This window comes from Oncorhynchus gorbuscha, linkage group LG03 (genome assembly GCF_021184085.1).
Source record: "Oncorhynchus gorbuscha isolate QuinsamMale2020 ecotype Even-year linkage group LG03, OgorEven_v1.0, whole genome shotgun sequence".
Taxonomy (NCBI): domain Eukaryota; kingdom Metazoa; phylum Chordata; class Actinopteri; order Salmoniformes; family Salmonidae; genus Oncorhynchus; species Oncorhynchus gorbuscha.
In genome coordinates, this window is record NC_060175.1 from 60,276,137 (window position 1) to 60,286,310 (window position 10,174).

Consider the following 10,174-nt stretch of genomic DNA (forward strand, 5'->3'; position numbering starts at 1 on the left):
AGCAAATTAATAGATATGCTATGTTAGACAAGTAGCCTATCTCGTAGAAAATGCAGTCGTGATTTTTTAAAACATTTGCTTCATAGAAAGTATCATAGAAAATAGTATCATAGTATCATAGAAAATAATGATTGACAATCCAACGTATATCAGTGTGTAGCACAGCAATACACCGAATGGTCGTTATGTAGAGATCAAAGGCCTATGGTTACGACCACAGGGTTTGAGGCTCTGCTCCCAGGTGGGCAGCGGTGATTGGCCTGGGTGTTATCACACTTTCCCATTGCTGTGGCAACGAGCGATAACACATAAACCACAGGCCACCATAATGTATTGATAACACTTCATTAGGCCTTTAAGGCCTGTATGCAATCAGCCTGTCAGGCACTATTGAAACCATAACACTGGACTGGAGGTGATCCTGTTTAGCATTTAATAATGATCCTCTCACTACTCCTCCCCCATATCCCCCTGGGTAATACTGTAAGTACAGACAAATATGCACTTTTTTCATTACCCTGCCATGGAACTTTAGTCTCGTGTTGTCACTGGGCTGTTCATCGGTTTCAGTGAACATGCTGGTTTGATTACCATGCTGGGAATAATCTGTAATAAAAAAAGGGAGGTTGTCTAAAATTATTTTATTTCAGGGCAAAAGAATGGACTGTCAGGAGGTTATTTTTCAGAGTGAGGAGAACCAGATGCACAGTCGGGAACTGATATGACGTTGCGCAAATGGACTTCAAGTGCCAGAACAATAGAGCCCATTTAGAAACAAGAGAGTGTGTATGTGTTTTTCCATCTGTTTGGTCAGGAGCTTAACGGGATTGCTAAGGACTGTAAGCTTTGATGTGTCTACTAGGTCGTGGTCTGGAGAAAGCCTTGGCTCAGACACTGTGGACCATAAATATGAGAGAAACTTCCCTGTTTTAATGGGTGAGACCACATTTCAAATGATGCCATATTCCTGATACAAAGATATGACCCAGGATGACAGCCTCACGCCCAAACCACCCCACCCCCCTGACCAGTGAGTTCAATACAACCTTGGCAAATAGTTGGACCATATCATAAAAAAATGCTGGCTCATCTTGAACACCGATCCATAACTAGAAAATACATTTAAAGAACCCCCGCAGGTCGTCTTCAGACACGCCTCCAACATCAGTTAAATGAGGATGGATCTTCCACCAGCACCACGTAGCACCTTCCTAGTCAATGTGCCGGACGGTAATTACAGACCCACTGAAACTTTACGAAGAAATGTTCAATCACCCTATCATGGGCAAGGCATCATTAGGTGTTCTACAAACAACGTGGTATGCCTAGTCAAGTGTATTTGTGGTCAATGCTGTGTAGGATTTTTTTTAATGAGCTCTGAAAACAAGGATAGCAGAACACAGGGTTCATATAGGAACTCTTGACCAGAGACACCCTGTGCTGCTGCGCATTTCATGGAGGCTCGTCACAAAATCAGCTCTCTGAGATGAAGAACATTGGTATCGAACATGTTAAGACTCCTAGGAGGAATAATAATAATTTAATCCATTTTAGAATAAGGCTGTGACATGACAAAATGTGGAAAAAGAGAAGGGGTCTGAATACTTTCCCAATACACTGTATATGTTTTATTTTCTGTAATAAATGCATGTGCCCATCCTCATTAATATCAAATTATTAGAATTACTCAAGTTGTTTTTAAAATATACTACATGACTAAAAAGTATGTGGACACCTGCTCGTCGAACATCTCATTCCAAAGTCATGGGCATTAAGATGGATTACCCCCTTTGCTGCTATAACAGCCTCCACTCCTCTGGGAAGGCTTTCCATTAGATGTTGGAACATTGCTGCAGGGACTTGCTTCAATTCAGCCACAAGACTATTATTGAGGTTGGGCACTGATGTTGGGCGGTTAGACCTGGCTCACAGTCGGCGTTCCAATTCATCCCAAAGGTGTTTGATGGGGTTGAGATCAGGGCTCTGTGCATTCCAGTCAAGTTCTTCCACACCGATCTCGACAAACCATTTCTGTATGGACCTCGCTTTGTGCACGGGGGCATTGCCATGCTGAAACAGTAACGGACCTTCCCCAAACTGTTGCCACAAAGTTGGAAGCACAGAATCATCTAGAATGTCATTGTATGCTGTAGCATTAAGGTTTCCCTTCACTGGAACTAAAAGGCTTAGCCCGAAGTATGAAAAACAGCCCCAGACCATTATTCCTCCTCCACCAAACTTTACAGTTGGCACTATGCATTGGGTAGGGTTCTCCTGGCATCCGCCAAACTCAGATTCGTCCTTCGGACTGCCGGATGGTGAGGGCGTGATTCATCACTCCAGAGAACGTGTTTCCACTGCTCCAGAGTCCAATGGCGGCAAGCTTTACACCACTACAGTCGATGCTTGGCATTGCACATGGTGATCTTAGGCTTGTGTGTTGCTGTTCGGCCATGGAACCCAATTTCATGAAGCCCCCGACGAACAGTTGTTGTGTGAGTATTGCAACCGAGGACAGATGATTTTTAGGACATTCATTTGAGACTTGCTCCCAGTCAGGGGAAGTATTGGCCTAGACAAGTATAGCTCAGTTAAAGATCAATAAATATGAAGTATAATTCCTTGTTATTTCAATGTCTGTTCCTCTGTCTCTCTCAGATTGGGAAGGACAGAACTATCTATGACTCCTGCTGCGTCAGCTACTTTCCCAAGTGGGATTACATTGTGATGGGCGGCTCGGACAGGCAGGCCTCCCTCTACACCAAATACTGGGTGCGGCTCAGCACCATCGGGGAACAGAGCTCCTGGGTGTGGACATGTGGTGGGTCGCTTTTAGTGTGTGTGTGTACATTTGAGTAACTGTGTAAGAGTGTATGAGAGAGAGTGTGTGTGCGTGTGTCTGAAGGGTACTGTATTGGAACGCTGTAATTTAAAACAGCTGACATGGTGCCAAGACATGCTGTGAAGAACGCGGAACGGAAATGATAAGATGCGACTGACGTAAACGCTATAGATGTCATGCTGTCAGATCAAGTGTTGATGCGACATATCACGTTAGGATAAATTCACAGATCAGTTTTTTTTAACTTGTGGAAAAAGTATCTGTGATCACCCATAGAGTACATGAAAGTAATATAAAATAAACTACATTGATATCTTTAATATTTTATATTATATTAATACTAGCAACTCACACGAGAAAGCATTAGGTTCTACCTGGCTGACATCTCCACATTGTCTTAGACGGGGATCTAACAACAGGAACACTTTGTCTCTCTGTATTTTCATGGAAGTGTTAATGGGAACCACTGTTACATTGTTCTCTCTTTGTCTTCTGTGTAGGTGTTGGGCTTCCAGGACAGACCATAGCCTTCTTTCAGCTCATCTTCAGCACGATGCATGGCCTGTACAAAGATCGTTACGCCTACAGAGACGGCATGACCGGTGTCATCCTCCAGCACCTCATCACTGAACAGAAAGGTGGATTGACTTAAACAGTACATTGTACTTCCCTTAACTCCCTTACGTTGTCAGTGTTAGCAGATCTGATGGAAATGGATGGCAGAAGCTCCCTGAAGAAGTCCATTAGAAGGCTATGTAGTCCAGCCCATATGCTCAGATCTATCCAGTCCCTTCAGATCTGTAAACACTAAGGGTGTAGGAGTTAAGTGAAGCTAGGGCTAGTGGTTATTTTTTGACTGGACTTCCTGTGCTTACTATACCTGTTCTCCATGCCCAGTGAGGATGAAGTGCAGAGAGCTGGATAAGAAGATAGCTATCAACAGGAACCGCCGGGCCATCCAGCTGCCTGAGAAGATCCTCATCTACGATTTTTGACGACTCTTCCGACATGTACAACCGCATCAAGGAGAAGATCTGCAGGAAGTTTGAGTGCAACCTGCTCGTGGTCTGCTCAAATCACATCATCCTGTGTCAGGTGGAACTTATACCCAGTCCAAAATCTACCCCCAAACACATTTACACTGTGGTAGTAGATGGTCGTAGTATTTGTACAGTTATTTAAAGCTGTTTTTAGACTAAATACATTGATTAATAACTGTTTTCTACGGATTTGCTTTTCACTTCAGGCTTTTCTCAAACACTTGGTGACAAACAACTCCGTAAAGTGCCATAACAAAACACAACACAGGGGGCTGCTGAGGGGAGGAGACCATGTGTTTGATGAGTTCGATACTATTTCATTTAATCTGTTCCAGTCATTACTATGAGCCCGTCCTCCCCAATTAAGGTGCTACCAACCTCCTGTGCAACACAAACTATTTGGCCTGAGTCAATAACACTGACCTGCAGCGTCTTTGGCTTATGTAAATTATACTAATGCATTGGTGACAGAAAGACATTATCATGCTATTAAGATGATGGAAAGCCAATGAATTAGTGTGTAGTGCTGCATCGCTGCTCTAAAACACATCAGAGAGAGGCCAGAGAGGGATGGCCAGAGAGGGACGGCCAGAGAGAGGCCAGAGAGGGACGGCCAGAGAGAGATGGCCAGAGAGAGACGGCCAGAGAGGGACGGCCAGAGAGAGGCCAGAGAGGGACGGCCAGAGAGGGACGGCCAGAGAGGGACGGCCAGAGAGGGACGGCCAGAGAGAGGCGGCCAGAGAGAGACGGCCAGAGAGAGACGGCCAGAGAGAGATGGCCAGAGAGGGACGGCCAGAGGAAGGCCAGAGAGAGGCCAGAGAGGGACGACCAGAGAGGGACGACCAGAGAGGGACGGCCAGAGAGGGACGACCAGTGAGGGACGGCCAGAGAGGGACGGCCAGAGAGGGACGGCCAGAGAGAGACGGCCAGAGAGAGGCCAGAGAGAGACGGCCAGAGAGGGACGGCCAGAGAGGGACGGCCAGAGGAAGGCCAGAGAGAGGCCAGAGAGGGACGGCCAGAGAGGGACGGCCAGAGAGGGACGGCCAGAGAGGGACGGCCAGAGAGAGGCCAGAGAGGGACAGCCAGAGAAAGGCCAGAGAGGGACGGCCAGAGAGGGACGGCCAGAGGAAGGCCAGAGAGAGACAAGAGAGTGACGGCCAGAGAGGGACGGCCAGAGAGGGACGGCCAGAGAGGGACGGCCAGAGAGAGGCCAGAGAGGGACAGCCCATGAAAGGCCAGAGATGGACGGCCAGAGAAAGGGCAGAGAGAGGCCAGAGAGGGACGGCCAGAGAGGGACGGCCAGAGAGGGACAGCCAGAGAAAGGCCAGAGAGGGACGGCCAGAGAGAGGCCAGAGAGGGACGGCCAGAGAGAGTCCAGAGAGGGACGGCCAGAGAGAGGCCAGAGAGAGTCCAGAGAGGGACGGCCAGAGAGAGTCCAGAGAGGGATGGCCAGAGAGAGGCCAGAGAGAGTCCAGAGAGGGACGGCCAGAGAGGGACGGTTAGACCCAGTGGTCCTCCAGATCTTTCTGCCTATCCTTCTTCAACTGTATCTGTGTTCCTTTACGGGTTCTCTCTCTGAGTCTCTCCCCCGCCTCCTTAGCCATTAGACAGCCTAAGTGAGACAGGGAAGAGTGAGTGGTTACCACCACAGCATTGTGGAGCCTGGCTGGATGTATCTGGTGGTTTCCTCCCTGGTTTGTGTCTCTGGGGTTTGACAGAGAAGGGGGGGAGTAGTCTAGAGTTAACTGTGAAAGAGATGCTTTAGATCGATCTCTAAAAGCCACGTTACAGCTTCACCACTGAGGCTGATGGTTTCTCTGGTATGACTGTCTCACCTCTGAATGGGCTGTGTCAAATACAATCAGACTTATCTTCACATAGCATTGAACGAGAATGAAACATATGGATAGTTAGATTAGAAGGATATATTAAGGGACAGCCATACAAAAATGCCCCCACATGACCCTTCCCCCTCATTGAAATAACTCGAAATAATGTTTACGTCCAAAAATAACAATAACTGTAGCGACCCAGTGTTTATAAATGTGGATATCAACTTCGCCACTTCAGCATGCTTTTGTGGGACAGTCAATGCCACACAGGGCTACGGGCCAGAAGGTTGAGGGTTTGACGACCACCAACATGTTTCTTTGCCAATTCTCCTGATTGGCGCAGCAGTCTAAGGCACTGCATCTCAGTGCAAGAGGCAGTCCATGGTTCGAATCCAGGCTGCATCACATCCAGCCGTGATTGAGAGTCCCATAGGGCAGCGCACAATTGGCCCAGCGTCGTCCGGGTTAGGGGAGGGTTTGGCCAGGATAGGCCGTCATTGTAAATAAGAATTTGTTCTTAACTGACTTGCCTAGTTAAATAATTCAAATAAAACAACCAACAAACAAAGCATGCTGACTTTGGGCGCTTCAAAATCATGGTTTGCATTTTCAACACTACAATCAAGTAGACTATGTCAGTCTCAACCAACAGAAATGAGATCCCTCCCTACTTTGCACTCGGTGTCGAATGCTTGACTTCACAGTTTCCAAATCTCATTAAACCTTTGGGTGTTTTGTAACAGATGTCTCTTTCCATTCATCAGATGGTACAGTTTGGAAGCTGGAATGACATTTTTGAGGAATGTGTGCAGGTAGCCTATAGGAGACGTTTGAAGGAGCCTAATCATATTAAAACCTTGTGACTGCTTGTGTTTATGCCACACATAAAAGGTGTTACATTTGAAAAGTGAAATTACAAATATTGAAGCGTTAGTTTCTAGGTTGGCAAGGAATAGCCGCTGGAATCACTGAAGTTTAGCCTAGCGTAGAAGTTTGTACTCACTTAAAAACAATAATGCAATTATTCATTGTTGTAGGCTAGTCTCGGTAGGATCATTGTATTGTCCCTAATCAAGATCAATAGGGGAGCCTTTTGAGCTGCATGTCTCATGTCTTCAACCTGGCCTCTCTGCTGCTTATCAGCTATTCCTCGTAGTTCTTGTGGATTTACACTATATTGAACATTGGTTCAGCTTTAAATTATTTTATATGTGGTGTCTGTCCTTCACCAATGCAGTGTTTGTGCTTCACCAGTACCAAGTAATAGTGGCTCATGGAGTCTCTGATTCTCTACATCAAAGTCATTGGTGGCCGACCGGACAGCGAGGGCCTACTGGTGGGGCTAAAGAAGAAGGCAGATACAAACACTTCTGTCTTAGCTAACTTGTATTTATCTAGGTTAGTCTTATTGAGATCTCCTGAGGCTCAAGCCAATCCAACTTGCACCAATGGTATTCATTTTCTCTTCAGATCCTGAAGGTCTTTGTGGACAACCTGTTTGCCATCAATCTGCTGAAGCAGTCTACACCTGTGTGTTGTCTGGACATGAGTACATCCCGCAGCACGCTGGCAGTGGTGGACGAACACAGCACCTGCCGGTTTAATGACATCCACACTAAGGTACAGCTCTTTAAGGTCAGAGGGCAGGCGTCAAGAGTTAAGGCCAAGGTTGAGGTGGCTTCACTTTCAAATTATCGTTCAAAGGTTGTCCCTTTTTCCTTCACCTACTTTTCCCCCTGACTTGCCCTCGTTCTATGAGCATCCTTCCCTACTCCCCAGGAGCCCAAAGCTAACAATGTAGCATGGAACACTTAATGTGAGGGCATGCTGTGTTTGTCAGGCAGCTGCTGCAGGGCTTTGTGGTGGGCTACAATGGCTCCAAGATCTTCTGCCTGTATGTCTACTCCATATCCACCGTGGAGGTTACCGTTGGGTGGGAAGAATAATACTTAAAGAACTGAGCTTTATTTTCCACTATTTAGTTCTGTTTCTACGTTTTCTTATTGTATGTTGAATTGACTGATTTCCCCTTCCTTCCCATCTCTTCTCCACAGTCGGCTCCTATGTACCAGAAGGATGTTCAAGCAGGTCTATCAGATCTCCTGTCTGTGTATGACTCACAGTGACTGTAGGGATCTGGCCAAGGATGCCCTGGAAGGGCTCGACTGTCACTGTTAAGAAGGTCATACAAGCACATACTCCCACGGAAGCACACACACACCTTTTCACTGCAATGCTAGTGTTCATCACTAGATGGTGCAGCCTGATGCTATTTGTATGAAGAACCTCTCTTATGCTTGTTTGACCAATGTGATAGAATAGCTTAAGTATGTGGTGTGAGTGGATTCTCTGGCTTCCCCATAATTTATTGTGTCATTCTACTTGTCAACTAATCATCAAGCCCTTGACAAGTTGAATCAGGTGTTTTTGTCCAGGATTACAACAAAAATGTGTGCTGTTGGGGATACTCGAGGACTGGAGTTCCCTTTTGTTTCTCTCTCTCAGCAGGCCTTCATCCGAGTACGAGACCTGCGCTGCCTGGAGCTCATCAACAGCATTGAGGTACAATATGGCACAGACACACTCCCCTAAAATGAATAATGGATTAGTCCAAATGGTATTATTCCAAGATCAAAGAATTTGTCACGGTAGAAAACAGAACAGACCACATAGCTTTAATCAGGGTGGATTTACTGGTTGACCAGAGAACTCCACATGACATCATCAAAGCGAGACAGAGGAGGGGAAACTTGGGATCGCCTGGGTTGCCCTCATTAAGCATTTTCTTACTGCCCCAACATATGACTGCACACACACACACACACACACACACACACACACACACACACACACACACACACACACACACACACACACACACACACACACACACACACACACACACACACACACACACACACACACACACACACACACACACACACACACACACACACACACACTCAGGCACTCAGTCACACACAAAGGGCTAGTAAAGGGAGAAAAGCGTTATTTTATGTGAATTTAGCTGATCTCCTGGGAATATTTGGGACTATAAATATGTTGTGTTTTCATGGACATTCTTTGTGATAAGATTAGACCTGCCTCGGGAGCTGCAGTTTGAAAAGGGAAAAGTCAATCATTTTTTTGTTTTTTTGTTGGTGACGGTAGATGTGGAAACAATGGATCATTGAATTCCACAAAACAGTCTTGGTGTCTGTGTGTGCATACTGTATGGAATACGTGCAACTATGGGCAGATAGTCCAGGGTCAGACTAGGGTGAAACTGACTGAGCGGCTGATATTAGCTAATTTCTCTCTTTCTTTGCATGTGCGTGCATACACTAGTGTTTGTGTGTGTGTGCTGATGAATTTCTAGGAGTGACAGAAGAGGGGTGAGAACGACAAGGAGCTATTCCTATCGGACGTCTATGCCTACCAGGGGAAATTCCACCAGGCTGCCTTGTCTAAGGACTGGCTACCACTCCAGAGTCCTCAGCTTGTACACTGTACGACTACTGATTGACTCATACACACACTCTCCTACCCTAGACCTGTACATGTTCAAGACAACAGACATTCACACACATGGATGTTTGAATATGCCTGTACCCCCACACACGCATGTGAGACCTGTGCCTGTTTGAGTCAGCCAAGATACTGTACACACACACACAGGGGCTGTGGCTTTAAACATGTTTCCATGTGACACACATACCCAGAAATAATTGTTGGTGGGGCTTGAATGTCAGTTGTTGGATCTGAATTATTTTATGAGGGGGTCAGTTGAAGTTGAGGCGATCTCCTGTTAAGTGTGTTTATGTATGTTCATGGTACTGAAGCAGACGACACAGGCGTGACTCCTTTCCCCTCCCTTGTGTGTTTTGTGGCTGCTGAATATTTATGTGGCTGTGAGGCCATCTGGTCCTCGAGGCTGTTTGTTTTACCACTGGAGGACACCAGAGGGGGAATCCTGGTCCTGTTTCTGTGACTCCATGTCCCCCCTCTCCAGACCCTGACCCAGTTGGGCCTGTCTGTCTCTCATTCTCGTTCTCTCTGGCCTTTTCTCTCACTCATTCTCATCCTCCCACTTTTTCTGTCCCTCTGTAGGAGTATGGGGGCGTGACAGACCCTAAAAACACTTACATGCTGATGTCCAAGCAGGCAGACTGGGCTAAGAACAGCAAGGAGCCGCAGGCCGCTGCTCAGATGTACCTATCTGTAGGAGAACACCACAAAGCCATCGACATCATAGGAGAATAAGGCTGAGTCGACATGTGGATCACACACACACACACACACACACACACACACACACACACACACACACACACACACACACACACACACACACACACACACACACACACACACACACACACACACACACACACACACACACACACACACACACACACACACACACACACACTCTCTTGGTTTTCCTGTGAGTCATGGGA